We start from the raw sequence: 16,444 nt of genomic DNA, 5'->3' as shown, positions 1-16,444 counted from the left end.
AACTTACTATCTCCCCTTCTCCCTGTCCATGTGACTGTTTGTTTCTTGGTTTGTTTCCTTTCTCTGTTTGACTGACTGTCCTTCTGTTTCCCTCGCTTGTTCTCTCTCTCCTTAAACGTATCTGTCTATTTCTCCCTCGTTGTGATGGTGATGGCGTCTCTATTCTCTTGAAGCATGTGATGGCTCTTTGGTTGGATGTTGACAATAAAATAAACTCAATTGCGTTTTGGTATCTTGGACATAATTTAAATTTATTGGTTAAATTTCAATTGTTGTCGAAACAGCAAGCAGAACTTGGATATCCATTTAACAACCAATTCTTACATCTAAATATTTTGGAACTGCTTCCTCTCAGTGCTCTGCATACTGGCAACTGAAAGCATTCTATTCACGTGCATAATAGTGTGACGGTAACAGCTCTTCCCATGACCATAAGAAATTACAGACGGTTGTGTGCACAGCCCAGACTATCATGGAAGTAAACACAATGACTGCAGATGCTGGAATCCAGATTCTGGATTAGTGGTGCTGGAAGAGCACAGCAGTTCAGGCAGCATCCAAGGACAGGCAAAATCGACGTTTCGGGCAAAAGCTCTTCATAAGGAATAAAGGCAGAGAGCCTGAAGCGTGGAGAGATAAGCTAGAGGAGGGTGGGGGTGTGGAGAGTGTAGCATAGAATACAATAGGTCAGTGGGGGAGAAGATGAAGGTGATTGGTCAGGGAGGAGAGGGTGAAGTGGATAGGTGGAAAAGGAGCTGGGCAGGTCGGACAAATCCGGACAAGTCATGGGGACAGTGTTGAGCTGGAGGTTAGAAACTAGGATGAGGTGGGGGAAGGGGAAATGAGGAAGCTGTTGAAGTCCACATTGATGCCCTGGGGTTGAAGTGTTCCGAGGCGGAAAATGAGGCGTTCTTCTTCCATGCGTCTGGTGGTGAGGGAGCGGCGGTGGAGGAGGCCCAGCACCTCCATATCCTCAGCAGAGTGGAAGGGGGAGTTGAAATGTTGGGCTACGGGGCGGTGTGGTTGATTGGTGCGGGTGTCTCGGAGATGTTCCCGAAAGCGCTCTGCTAGGAGGTGCCCAGTTTCCCCGATGTAGAGGAGACCGCATCGGGAGCAACGGATACAATAAATGATATTAGTGGATGTGCATGTAAAACTTTGATGGATGTGGAAGGCTCCTTTAGGGCCTTGGATAGAGGTGACGGAGGAGGTGTGGGCACAGGTTTTACAGTTCCTGCGGTGGCAGGGGAAAGTGCCAGGTTGGGAGGGTGGGTTGTAGGGGAGCGTGGACTTGACCAGGTAGTCACAGAGGGAACGGTCTTTGCGGAAGGTGGAGAGAGGTGGGGAGGGAAATATATCCCTGGTGATGGGGTCTGTTTGGAGGTGGCGGAAATGTCGGCGGAGACAAGTTTCCATCCATTTAGACTTCTCATTGCCAGCCTTTCGCTGGCATCAAATGTCTCTCCAAAACCGGTAAAGGTCTCCTACAACCTCTTCCAAAAGGGAGGAGATACAGAGACTTGAAAACATGGACCAGTATGCTTAGGAACACCTTCTTCCCCACCGTAATTACACTGGCGAATTGAAGTCTCTAACTTTTCAAATAATATTAATCTTCCGAAAGTCGCTCTTGCTTTGCACACCTCCTGTGCAGCTGTCACCTTGTATGCCTCACACTGTCTAAGTGTTATTGAGGCTCAAGGTCTTCTCAAGGGCAATCAAATAAGTGAACTAATGCTGGCCCAGCCAGCGATACCTATATCCCATTAATAAATTTAAGAAGCTGACGACACTCAGGGAAGACAGACAGTTGGGATCAAATTGCTTTAAACATGATCTTAGATATATATAGTTTCCCTGAGTATCTGAAAGTAGAGTGTTCCTACAAAACCTTTCATAAGCTGATATGGCGTAAAGTGAAGTAGCATTAATTTATGTGGGAACAAAAATCATCTTTCTTGGTAAAATTGAAAATTATCTTCGGATTTCTTTTAGTTAGCGAAAACAGGACGTAATGGAGGTTTTACGGAAAGGGAAGTGGCAAAAAGCGATTTTTTGAAAAGCGGTGTATACATGTACCGGCATGAGCAAGATATTCAGGAAGATGGGAAAAGCCAAAAATAAATGAGGTGAATCTCACATTTTATTTCCATCCCAGCTATCATCATTCCTGTTGTTTGCTCTTTTTCTTCTATCTCTCTCTTTCTCTATCGATTTAGCTCACTCCTTCTCCCTTTCAAAGCAGACTTCCCTGTCACCAGCATTATTCACAAGATTTTCCAACTGTTTTCAGTTCAGGAGAGCTTCCAGCAGTTTCTGTTCTTTGCTTTGCATTTTTTATGCAATTTCTGACTCCAGCATCTTCTTTTATTTGGTTTAAACTTCAACTTTGTTATTCCATGGGAAGTCGGCATCTCTGCCAGGGCAGCATTTGTTACTCATCACTAATTGCCCTGACTGTGAGGCCATTCCACAAGCCAATAAAAAATCAAGCGCAGTGATATGGGTCTGAAGTCACACTTAACCCAAACCGGGTAGTAACATTAGATTTCTTTAAGGTCATCAGTGAAACAACAAGATTTTCAGACAAAATCTGGGTTTTATGGTTATTTTTCGTGAAATGCACTTTATTCGAATTCTTATCATTTTTATTGAAGTTCTGCCATCAGTTGTGGTAGGACTTGAAACAATGTCTTTCGTTTAATAAGCTTTGCTCCTGAATTATATCCAGCGATATTCCTACTCTGATACATTGTCCTAATCATGAAGTAATGTCCGAGACAAGAACAATTTTGAGATTGAAATACTTGCAACTGGAAAAGTGGCCAGAAGAGAGCTTAAAATATAAGGTCTGAATTTTACCAACGTGCAGACAATGGTTTGTTCAGACACCGCACTGACGCAGAGATGGAGGTTGGGGATATTATGATCTGGTAGTAGACAGGGTTGGTGACAGAGAGAGCACGAGACATAAATCAATTCAGGGCCAAAAGGGATCTTGAGGTTGTCCACAATTTTGTTCTCATATGTTTGTAAGGGAGTGGTCTGCAATTCAGATGAATGGAGACTGCACTTTGAATTGAAGGTTATAGTTTCTTTCTCTGACAAATATAGATAAGAGAAATTGCAATGAAGTTCAAAATTGTTTTTGGGATTAATGAATGGACAGAGGTAGAGAACACTAACAACAGTGAGAATAGGTTAGTAACACACTCTCCACCCCGCCCAGAATAATAATCAGTACTGCTAATATCCGATATGGTAGAAATTCCCAATAGAGCGAAATGTTGAAAAGGCCCAAGGAAAGCCTCCTCTCCATTGGTGTAATTATCCAGTCCATTATTCTCAGATTCAGATCTGTCCTCTCCACGTCTGTGCAGCTGCTGATCTTTTTTATTGTTCGAGCTGATACATCTGCTCCTACACTGGGATAGCGCACTGAGTGAAGCCCCTCACCAATAAGAGAGGGAAACGCTCCAGTGACACAGTTACAATGCATGGAGACTGATATCAATCACAGTCACTGAGCAAACAGTTCTAGCTTTCAATACAACACTTTCAGTTTGCAATATAACTGGACTGGACTGGATGCTGACATCACTGGCTATTGGTCACATCTCCCATCACTAATTGCTCTAGTGAAGTCAGTTGTGAGGGAGAATGATGGATGCTTTCTTATCGCAGGCTAGATGACTCTGCTCTGTTGTATGTTTGCAATGCTATAGCCAACTTACCCCGAATTTCCATCCCTCCACAAAAAAAAAAAGAAACACAATCAGGACTTGTTACTGTGCTGATCTCTTCTCCACGGGAACAAACGCCAGCCAACACACTGTCACTGGGCACAGTTGCTCTGCAAATAGACAGGAAGTGTGGACTTATCTGAATGTTCCTCTCCCTGCACTAATAAATAATGGACCTTCCATTCATAATATGCTTCAGTAATTAATTTGTACAAATTGACAAACATCTTAATGCAGTGTTATTTGCTATAAAGCAATAATGTTTACACTTTTTCCCCTCAGTCGAAAACCAAAAGTGAGCTTATTCTTTAAGACTTGTGAATTAATGAGTCACGTTTGGCTGGGAGATAGGGCGGAATGTGGGCAGTGGCTGTGGAGACTGCTTGGGGAGTACAATGATATTCCCCAATCATCATCACTCTTAACGTAAGATAGAATTAAATATAGTTCACAACAAGGATATTTTATAATTTATATTTTATGTACACACCATTTAATCATTGGGAATACAGATTGAGTAGGGTCACCGCATCTGAAGAATAAATGTTGATTTCTCTTCACAGATACTGCCAGACCTGCTGAACTTTCCCTCCAAAGTCTGTTTTTGTTTGAGATTGATCATATTGTTGATATCTTGCAGGATGCTTACAATTACAAAACAGATACTAATAACAAAATGTGCAGGGCTATAGGGACAATACAGGGGAATAATAGTAGAGATATCGCTCATTCCAAACTGGAAGAGACAATGGGCTGACTTTTCACCACCTTTGCTGTAATAATTCTATGTTATGCATTGAAAGCTTTTGGAGAGTGGGGAGACAAGCTTGTTCAATGAAGGACACAGAGTGTTCCATCATCAAAAATCTATCCCGATTATTTCATGGAGTTCAGCTGCCTCTAAAATGCATTTTAAAAAATAGATTTCCAGAGATTTACAACATGTTCAGAATTTTGTTTTACTTTCTATCTTAAAGAATAAACAGATTGCGGCTGTAATTCAGGTGTCACAGACACACCAACTGTAATAGAAACAAGAAAGGACCACATTGTCCAAATTTCTCTGTTTGACAGGGCTCTAAATATCGATGATGTGTTGTATTGTGAGAACTTGTGATGAAATTGTTGAAACAAAACAAAAATTGTTGTAAATGCTCAGCAGGTCTGGCAGCATCTGTGCAGAGAAATCAGAGTTAACGTTGCATGTCCAGTGTCCCTTCCTCAGAACTGATGGTAATATGGAAAATGTTGGTTTATATGCAGAAGGGACTGGATGGTGAGATTGTATGAGAAACCATCACAATTCAAGAAAATCGGGATCTGGATTCCATTCAAAATTAAGAAAAGATTTCTTGTACTCTCTCTTCTATCGCTTGATTCTTGTGCAGGTTGTACATGTACTATATATTTCTATATCTCCATCAAGTGCAGACGACATGGTTTTTTTTTCTCCCCTACTGTGGTGTTTCAACATTTTTGATTATTTTCTAGCATGTATTTGCTTCCAATTCAAGGTAGATATGAGAATATGGTTTGGTCTTCTGCAGTTTGCCTGTAACATCGAATTTAATTGAATATTTATCCCCATCACACTCGCTGATTTAAACAAACAATGAATGAGTCCACGTCCATCCTGCAGATGAAAAATTTCTTCAGCTCTGGCTATTGCAGGGAATGTTACAAAGAACAGTGCCACGTAAAATGCTAATGTTCCAGCGCAAGGTGCCAAACCCTAGCTTATCCTAAATTATTACAAGGTTTATAAATAAAACATGCGGAGAGGCAGAGTGTAAAGGGTGAATTCAACAAAGGTGTCGAAAATGCTATTTGTGGCTCCCTCATAAAATGTGTTAATTACATCACTTACAAATTCACCAAAATAGGGAAAGCAAGAAACTGGAATTGTCAAATCATCCTCTTAATAACATCTGGAGAACAGGAAGGAAATCACGGGTTGTTTGTGATATTGAGAAATGACGATTGTGAGAATGTGGAGGTGGGGATCAGTGGAATGATGATCCATGTTGTGGATGACACGAAGATGAGCTGGGTGGATCACAGTCAGGAGGAAAATGTTAGGCTACAGGAGGATATAACCAAATTATTCAAATAGCCAGAACAATGGCCTGATGAAATTTAACACCGATAAATTTGAAAGATGCAAGTCAGAAGTAACAAGACAAGTGAGTACCCAAAAGTGAATATGAAAGAGGACGGCTAAATTTGCTTGTTTTTCTTTGTGGCAGGAAAGGTTGAGGAGGGAATATGGTACAGGTAGACAAGAGCATAAGGGGTATGGAATGGATGGACATACAGCAGCTGTTGTCCTTAGTCAAAGGGTCAAAAATAAAGGGACTCACTTTTAAAGAGAAAGGGAGGGGTTTGAGAGAGGATTTGTGGAATGTGTTTCGAACTGAGAGGGTAGTATGAATCTGGAATGCATTATCTAAGAGGGTGGTGAAGGCAGGTAACCTCTCAAACGTTTAAAAAGCCTTTGGATATGCAGTTGCTGGCACAGACGTGATAGGCCTGTTTTTCATTGCATGATTCATTGCAGTGGCCCCCATGAACACTCTGGTATATTCTGAAACAATAAGCAATGGCAGTTGCTGCTTTGTTCCTTTGACTATACTGAGTCAGTAGCTATATTACAACGCAGCAGCATCTCATGCAGCTTCAGCACTGACTCAACCAAAGTCAGCCCAGCCATCTCTGGAAACATCCAGGGTAATTCGCATGCTCTGTGCAAGCATTGCCCAATAACAGTACTGATAATATTCTAACTGTTTGCGACCATTATTATAGTTACAGCCATAATTTGAACATAGCTTTTCCTCCATTATAATACAGACCTCTAGCAATAAGGATGTTATTTCTCTGAAACATACTAAATTATTTCCCAGGTATTCCCTTTGACAAACAGCAAGTTTTCCTGTGTTTTTCTTTCTGCCAGTTGTTCCTCACAGAATTCCCCACCCCAACCCTTTTCCACTTTGTCATTTTCTTCTGCACTGTCTCCCTGATCTCACACACCTCACTCCCTCACATCTCCCACACTCTCCATCCATATTTATTAATCTCTGATAAACCTGCGCCTAATCTCGATAATTTATTACAACTCCCAACTCACATTTTGGACTGATTTGATTCCTTCTCTCGGCATGGTCATTAGACTGGTCGTGTCTAATGTCCTATTCATCTCGATCTTCTGCTCAGTTCCTGATCTGCTACTTTGGTTCTCACTCTCCTGGTTTATTCAAATCCATCTGACTTACACTAACATACCTCCCAACAAGGATGTTGGTGCTCGTCCAGTTAAGATACAACCTGTCTTTTTGTACAGGTGCTCGCTTGCCTTGCAAGAGGTCCCATTGATCGAAAAATCTGAAACCCCCACTCTTGAACTAGCTTCTTAACAATATGTTAAGCTATACTGTCTTCCACATCCTTCCCTCTGTTCCACATGGCACGGGGAGTAATCCAGAGATTACAGAGGATTGTTTTCTTTCCCCCTCTCTCCCCCCTCTCTCTCACCCTCTCTCTCTCTCTCGCACCAGCCCCCCCCCCCCCCCCCACCCAACACACACACATTCAGAAGACAGAAAGACAGACACCAAATTACTTTGCAGAAGAATACAAATAACCTTAAAATAATCGAAATGATAACTCGAATGAAGGATTTAGTTAAAGGGAGGATTAGAGAAATTGCGCTTCTTCTGGATGTCAGTTTGCTCGCTGAGCTGGAGAGTTCATTTTCAGATGGTTCATCACTGTACGAGGGAACATTATCAGGGAGCATCTGGTGTTATGTCATGGTTGCTATTTATGTGTTTAGGTTTCCTTGAGTCAGTGATGTAATTTCCAGTATTGGTGATTTTATGTCCGGTTCTTTTTCTCAGAGAGTGTTAGATGGAATTAAAATCGATGTGTTTGTTAATAGAGTTGGAATGCTCTGGTTCTGGACATTCTCGTGCGTGTTTCTGTTTGGCTTGTCCTAGACGGACCTAGTCGAAATTGTGTACTTCCTCATCTGTATGTAAGGATACTAGTGATAGTGGGTCATGTCTTTTTTTCTAGATAGCTATTCTTCATGTATCCAGGTGGCTAGTTTTCTACCTGTTTTTCCGATATAGTGCTTGATACAGTTCTTGCAAGGCTTACTCTTCCTGGAGGAGAACAGACAAATATGTGAACTTATTGCAGTGCTCAAAAGTATGAAGAAACGTTTTTGAGTAAAACAGGAATACTGTGTTTCCGTTAGTTGGCATGACAGCATCATTGATTTCTAATTTCAATATTTTTAGCAAACGATCCGGGTTTGAGACAAGGAAAAACTTCTTTATTGAGAGAGTTGTTAGGATTTGGAATGGACTGCCTGGGAGAGTTGTGGATGAAGATTAAAAAGAGATCTGGATGTGTATTTGGAAATATGAATTTAACAGGCTGCAAAGATAAGGCTCGCAAATGGGAAGGGCTTTGAAGACATTCCTGGAGCCGATGCACACACAGTGGCCAATGGCCTCCTCCTGTACTTTAAAGTTTTGCACTCTATCACGTGTCTGATGTGAATAAAAGTCAGTATCTGATTATTTCCCATTGTAAATGCTCGCGCATATCTGATTATTCAGTGCAGCATAAGCATTTAAAATGCAAGTATTGCAAGACCATCTTCATTATATAGTCTAATTATTGCTCAGAACATGATTATTTTAAACGTTGTATTCCAATTACGAAAACAAATCTGTCATTGCTTTGGCACAAGTCTCTTTGAAAAGGTTTGACTTTTCACTCACACGATAAAATGTTTATCGTTTTTGTTCACTGCCTGCATTTCAAATTAAGTAACTTTTTTTTTCTAAAATTAAACGTTTTCAAATGATTGTTCACTGACATTTGATAACACAACGCATTTATTTAGTTTAATATTCACAGTGCATGTTGAATTATAGCCATTTCTAATTCGCTGGCAAATAGCTGAAGCTTGTACATTTCAGTGAGAAATTAAACTGATTGATTGTGTATAAATGTATAAGAACGCTAATTCTATTTGATTGTTCAATCGTTTGCTCACCCTGAACATGTAATCATTCAGAAGCCAACCACTTTCAAAATGTTGGAGTGACAATGCATTATTTTGAATCCTGACATTATGTGTGTAATTCTGATCGCCAAAAGAGTTACATCCATGTTGTTTGTTCGATAGAAAATAAAATGTACATTCTTTATTTCTGTGTTAGAAAATCTTGACAGTAGTTTAAATTATAGATCCATCAATATAGAAACAGCTTAATGCTTTTCAGAGGTTATAGTTCCGTCGAATAATCATAGCTGACCTCTTAGTTTTATCCAATTCATGCAATTTAGCAAACATCTGATTCATACATGGTCACCCAACAGATTGTATCTGAAGAAAACAGCAGCAAATGACAAGTCAAGAATCACGTTAATAACTGAACTTGGCGGAGCCTGCCTGGTGTAGGACACCACGCATACTGTCATGGCATTCAGGTGAATGTAACAATGAACAACATAACTGGAAGATTTGGGCTAACGGTCCTCCCAAGCTTCCTGATCTAACACAAATCACTCCCTCACATTAAACAACTGATATGAATCCACAGGCTGGGTGAAACATAAAACACAGAACAGTACAGCACATTGCAGAACCTTCGACCCTTGACTTCCTGCCGAAAATGTATCCTACTCGAAGATCAGACTAACTGGCATGCCCTTCGTTGTACTATCATTCATGCGCCTATCCATGGTCACTTAAACATCCCTAATGCAGCTAACTCTACTACCGCTGGCAGTGCATTCCAAGCACCCACCACTCTCTAGGTAAAGAAACTACCTCTGACATCTCCCAAAACCTTCTTCCAATTACCTTAAAATTATGCCCGTTCGAGATAGCCATTTTCACCCTGCGAGAAAGTCTCTGACTACCCATTCTATCCATGCCTCTCATTATCTTGTACACCTCTATCAACTCACTTCCCATTCTTCATTGTTCCAAGGAGAAAAGCCCTAGCTTTCTCAACTTTACTTTGTAAGACATCCCCTCCAGTTTAGTCAGCATCTTGGTAAATCTCCTCGGCACCCTCTTCGAAGCGTCAACGTCTTTCCAGTAATGAGGCGACTAGAACCGAACACAATATTCTAAATGTAGTCCCACCAGAGCTTTTTGGCGCTGCAGAATAACCTTGCGACTTTTAAATTCAGTCTCAGGCTAATGAAAACACCATACATCTTAATAACCTTATCAACTTGGGTGACAACTTTGAGCGTCCTATGACATGGACCACACGACCCCTATGGTCCTCCACACTGCCAATAATCCTTATTTTAACCCTGCATTCTGCATTCCAATTCGACCTTCCAAAATGAATCACTTCACACGTATCCAGGTTGAACTCCATCTGTCATGTACCAGTCCAGTTCTGCATCCTGTCAATGTCCAATTGCAACTTACAACAGCCCTCCACAACACGTATAACTCCAAAAATCTTTGTTACGTTGTAAAATTTACTAAAGCACCCTTTCACTTTTTCATCCAAGTCGTTAAAAAGAAATCACAAAGAACAGCAGTCCCAGAACCGATTCCTGCAGAACGCCACTGGTCACCGAGCTCCAGGCTGAATACTTTCTATGTTCTACCACCATCAGTCTTCTACGGGCCATACAATTCTGTATCCACACAGACAGATTTCCCTGTTTCCCTACATCCCACGCCTCCTTATTTTCTGAATGAGCCGATCTTAGGGTAACTCATCAACCTCCTTGCTAAAATCCACTGCTCTACCTTCATCAATGTGCTTGATCCCATCCTGAAAGAATTCAATAAGACATGTGTGGCATGACTTGCCCCTCAAAAAGCCATGCTGACTATCACTAATCAAACTATGATTTTCCAAGTAATCATAAATTCTGTCTCTCAGAATCCTTTCCAATACTTTGCCCAAGACAAAAATAAGACTGACTGGCCTGTATTTCGCAGGATTATCCCTATTGCCTTTCCTGAACAAGGGAATAAGTTTTCAACCCTGCAACCATCAAGCAATACTTCACTGGACAGTGGGGATGCAAAAATCATCGGCAAAGGCGCAGCAATCTCTTCCCTCACTTCCTCTGGTAACCTCCGGTGCTTCCAGTCTAGTCGAGGGGACTTATCTGTCCTTATGTTTGTACTGCAATCAGTCTGTACTTCACCTAACCTTGTCTACTCCCTGTCCAACCAACTGATTGACTGCTTTCCATTTCATGGCTCTCTACAGCTCTGCCCTCTTGAGCAAACACAGTTCCAAATACCCTGTGAATCATGGAATGGAAAAAAAAAATGTGAATTCAACAATGCCTTCCTGACGAATAGCGTATGCCCAAAGCTTTCACTCCCCCACTCCTCGGATGCTGCCTGACCCGCTGTGCTTTATCGGCGCCACACTTTTCGACTCTGATCTCCAGCATCTGCAATCTTCACTTTCTCTATTAATGAGGGCTGACCCCTCTGCAGACTGAGCAGGGAACTAGTCAGCAGGAAATAATTGTATTTGGAGCTGACTGTGCAGTTCTGGAAGTTTGCATTTGATTAACATATTAATAAAAAAAGAAATTACACCCCAACAATTATTTATTCAGTCCCAGAGCTTTGGTTCATGGAAAGCAGCTTGATAACCAACAGTAAATGACTGAACTCTGAGGTACAGAGTATTCCAGATGCTATATTCCAGGCTGGATGTCCTATGCCGTTATGCTGGGAATATTATCAGACCGACAGATACGATAAGGGAACGAGGTGACATGAAAAAGTGGATATTTTTGCAATGACATAGATGTGTTTAAGGGACGTCAGGGCTGATAACTCAATATTTTGTAGCACAAGAACTATAGGCAGCACAGGAGAGGGGTAAAAGAGAAGGTGCTGTTGCATTATTAGTTATGGAGTCAATGAGTGCAGTAAGGAAGGATGATATCTTGGAAGGGTATTCAAATGACGCTTTGAGGGTTGAGGTTAGGATCAAAACAATGAGAGACACAGTCTGCGAATATATTATACGCCCCCAGATAAAAGAAAATACAGGAGCAGATATATAACCAATTCCCTGAGGTGTGTAAATACAATAATAGGATAATAATTTTTGAAGAGGGGACAGATGTCCTGACATTTATTCCAGAGAGCCTCTTATATCAACATGTAGGTTGGGGAGATTAAAAAAAAAACATTACTGGGCGATATCTTCAAGAATCGAAAGACATTTTATCGGTTTACTAAGGGCAAGAGGGTAACAAGAGAAAGGATAGTGAGTATTAGGGACCGAGGAGGCAACCTGTGCACAGAGCCAGATAATACGTCAATCACTTACTACATATTGGTCTTCACTTTGGAGATGCAGTTCCTGGATTCACTGTCTGTTCCTGACAGTGTGCAAATTGGCACAGAAGCTGAGGATGAATTGCAGATTGATGCAGGATAAAAAGTGGACAAATCCCTCGATCTGGAAAACTGCCTTTTGGCTGATGTGGAAGATGAGGGAGGGGATTGCAGGCTCTTCCAGTTTGTGTTGTTTTTTTTGTTTTGCCTCTGGCAAGAGAGATGGTGTGATCCAACATGACAACATCTAATGTAGGTTCAACTTCCACACAGAGTGCTAGAAAAAAATGCCATTGGATTAAAGACGACCAAGTCTCATACGAGTGGGATGGAAACAATTGTCGAAAATTGTGAAAGTTTTTGAGGCTGGATCACTAAATATTTTCAAGGCTGTGTTGGACAGATTTTTAAACAAGGGTTACGGGGGAAACGCAGGAAAATGGAATGGAAGGTTATCAGAATAAATATACGCTAATTGAAAGGAAAAAAACAGACTCAGCGAGCGGATTGGTATACTGTCGCTCATTTGTCTAATGGTAAACTTTTTGTCATAGTTTGTATTCACTGAACCATCAACCTTTCTCCCTCCGGAGCGAGACACAGTTTGGAATGCAATCAATAGATTCAAGGAATTCTTAAATGCAGTACTAATAGACCGAAAAGACCAGAGGACTGCGACAACGCAGATTGACTGTCGAGGTGAATATTTGTACCAGCGCAGTCACCACTTCTAGAAGGAAGATCCCAGCAAGACGCCCACCAAGTCTAAGCATTGGCCTGGTGTTAAAGAGTGAATAAGGCCCAAATGCTACATCAGTCTAGTGTCTCCCTCTTTCCCTAACCAAATCAAAACGTGGAGTGGTCTATTGACGTCCTGTTCGTCGCAGAGTAGGTAGTAATGTTTTGGTTCGAGAGGTTTCCGTGAGCAGCAGCTCACTAAAAAGTACAGGTAAGCTCAGGTAAAGTCCTTTTAACGCTAGTATGACAGCTGCTGATATGGCAGTTCGAGCAGTTGCACGTTCCCCCTGCAGGATGTAGGAGTTCAGGGAGATTCCCACCGTCCCTGATGACTACACGTGTGGGCAGTGCAACCAGCTGCAGCTCTTTGGGAGATCGTGTTCGGGAACTGGAGCTGGCTGCTCTTCGGATCACCCAGAAATAGAACACTTCATAGATAAGAGCATTAGTGAGATGGTCACACCTAAGTCCCTCCCTTAGCCAAGTTTCTGTAAAGACTATAATATCCCAGTCCCATGTAAAGATTCACTACCTGAGTTCATCATCCTTGCCTGTCAGCCCTGTTTGATTTAAATAAACGGAATTTAATCCAACAGGCTTTCATTGCGTCCTGTCGTGTTCCAGGCAGAGAGTAGCTGGGCGACCACCAGGAATGGCAAAGGGAGTAGGCAGGGAGAGCAGGAATCCCCTGTGGCCATTCCTCTTAAAAACAAGTATACCATTTTGAATACTGATTTTGTGTGTGTTGGGGGATGGTAGATGGGTGTCAGGAAATGACCGTTCAGAAAAGCAGCAGTAGCCAAGTTTGTTGCACTATGACTGGCTCTGGGGAGAAGCAGGAAAGGATAAAGATAAACAGGGTCTTAGAGATAGGGGATTCGATTGTTAGGGGGACAGATCGGAGGTTCTGTGGCCTCAAATGGGAAACAACGATGGTGTGTTGCCTCTCAGGAGTCAGGGTCCAGGATGTCTCCGATCGGCTGCAGAGCATTCTCAATGTGTGCGGGGGGGGGGGGGGGGGGGGTGATGATCAGCCAGAAGTAATTGTGCACGTTGGCACAAATGACACAGGTAGATATAGGAATGAGGTCCTACAGAGAGATACAGAGAGCTTGGAGAAAAGTTAAAAACCCGGACATCGACAGTGGTAATCTCCCGATTACTTCCAGTGTCATGAGCTAGTCAAGGTAAGGATAGGAGGATTTGGCAGATAAATATGTGACTAAAGAATTGATAGTGAGGAGAGATTCAGACTTTTAGATCATTGTGATCTTTTCTGTGACAGAGTTGACCTGTTCAAGAGGGACAGGTGGCACATGCAATGGAGGGGGGGACAACAGCTTGGCAGCCAGTTTTGCTCGTGCTACACGGGAAAGTTTAAACTAGATTGGCGGGGGGTGGAGTTATCCTCATGACCATGGAGGAAAGTGCAAGGCTGAAAGGACATACAGTAATCAGAAACAGTAAGCTGGAGAGACAGTTCAGGCTAGAATACGACAGTGAGCAAGGAATGTCTGCTGCATTAAATTACATTTATTTCAAGACAAAAGAGCTGACTGGTTAGGCCAATGAACTCAGGGCGTGGATACGTACGTGGGACTGGGATATTTTAGGCATCACAGAAACCTGGGTAAAGGAGGGACAGGACTGACAGCTTAATGTACCAAGATAAAGTGCGTTAGGAGGGACAGAGGTGGTGGAAGGAGGGGAGGGGGCGTTACATTTTTGATTAAGGCGAGTATCACAGCAGTGATCAGAGATGATATATATAAAGGATCAACCAGTGAGGTTTTGTGGGTGGAGCTTAGAAACAAGAAGGGGATGGTGACATTATTGGGGTTGTACTATAGGTCCCCAAATAGTCAATGGTAATTAGAGGAACAAATATGCAGGGAGGGAGGGGAGACAATAATGTTGTCATAATAGAGGTTTTAATAGGGCAGACTGGGTCTGTCAGAGCTTTCAGGGATTTTATGGAATGGAATCCATTAAGTGTGCTAGTAAAGTTTCCTCAAGTGTTATGTAGAGGGTCCTGTTTGGGAAGGGGCAAAATTTGACCTACTCTTAAGAAATAGGGCAAGACAGGTGATGGAGGTGACAGTTGGTGAGCATTTTGCCACCAGTGACTATAGTTCTATTGATTTTAAAATGTGTATGGAGAGGGAAGATGAAACTGCTCCACACGTTCAAGTTCTAAATTGTAGCAAGATGAATTTTGATGGATTTATACAGGAGCATGTCGGGTTGATTGGAGTAGTTTGCTTGCAGGCAAAAGGAACTCTGGCAAATAGGAGACAGTTAGAGTTCAAAATCTACAGTATATGTTCCTGTGAGGGTGAAAGGAAAATTGACAGGAATGGGGAACCCTGAATGACAAGAATTACTGAGGCTTTGAGCTGAAAAGAAATGTGGAAATGTCGCTCAATTCCAGGCAGGTGCGATCAAGGGAACTCCTGGAGGTATGTAAGGGATACAGAACTTTACTGAAGAAGGAATTCAGGACAGCAATAAAGGGCTATTAGATAGCCTTGGCCGAGAAGATCAGGGTGAATTCAAAGAGGTAATTTACGTAGATTACAGGAAAAGCATTAACGATTGAGAGAATAGGATCACTCAGATACCAAAGTGAGCACGTCTATGTGTATCCATAAGAGATGGGTGATGCCTTCAAAATATATTTCTCCTCTGTGTTTAACGTGGAGAAAGACATGAATACTTGGGACTTGGGGGAAGTTGAATACGATATCTTAGGGACAGTCTATATTACAGTAGAGGAGGTCCAGGATGTACTGGAATGTTTGAAGTTGGATAAATCTCATCGTCCTTACCAGATATATTCAAGAACACTGCAAGGGCATAGAGGAGCTATGGTGGTCCTGGCTGATAATTTTGATCATCATTTACCAAAACTGAGATCCTGGAAATTGGAAATGTTGTACCCTTATTCAAGACGGACTGAAAAATAAAGCCTGGGAACTGTAGACCAGTAAGCTTAACATCTGTGGAAGGTAAATTACTTGAGAAGATTCTGAGGGATAAGATACATTTGGAAAACAGGGTTTGATTACGAATAGTAAGCATGAGTGGAGGTTCACGCCTGATGGATTTGTTTAAAGTTCTTTGATGGCGTGATCAGGAAGTTTGACTTGGGTGGGCCGGTAGACGTCGAAACATGTAGTGCTAGAAACGGACAGCAGGTCAGGCAGCATCGGAGGGGCATGAGAATAGACATTTCTGGCATAAGCCCATTTCAGAAATGTCCAAAACATCGATTCTCCTGCTTCTCGGATGCTGCATGACCTGCCGTGCTTTTCCAGTGTCACACCTTTCGACTCTGATCTCCAGCATCTGCAGTGCTCACTTTCTCCAATGGTGGTAGATCCGTAATATATGGATATACACCAGAACAAGGTGAACCTTTTCAGCCCATGGAGCCTTATATACAGTAACAGGAGGAGACTAATCAGTCCCTCAAGTCGATAAAACTAGACCCAGTTTAGATCATGCAGCAACAGTATCAGTCTATTCAGCTACTTCAAGTCAGTAATACAGGAAAAGGAAGAGGCCACAAAGTGAGTGGACAATGGGGTTTACTGGA

This window comes from Chiloscyllium plagiosum, unplaced genomic scaffold, assembly GCF_037043375.1.
Source record: "Chiloscyllium plagiosum isolate Xiang-an unplaced genomic scaffold, Cpla_swu_hap1 HiC_scaffold_44, whole genome shotgun sequence".
In the NCBI taxonomy this organism is placed as follows: Eukaryota; Metazoa; Chordata; class Chondrichthyes; order Orectolobiformes; family Hemiscylliidae; genus Chiloscyllium; species Chiloscyllium plagiosum.
The sequence above is the reverse complement of the archived record's forward strand: the minus strand, read 5'-3'. Positions refer to the sequence as shown.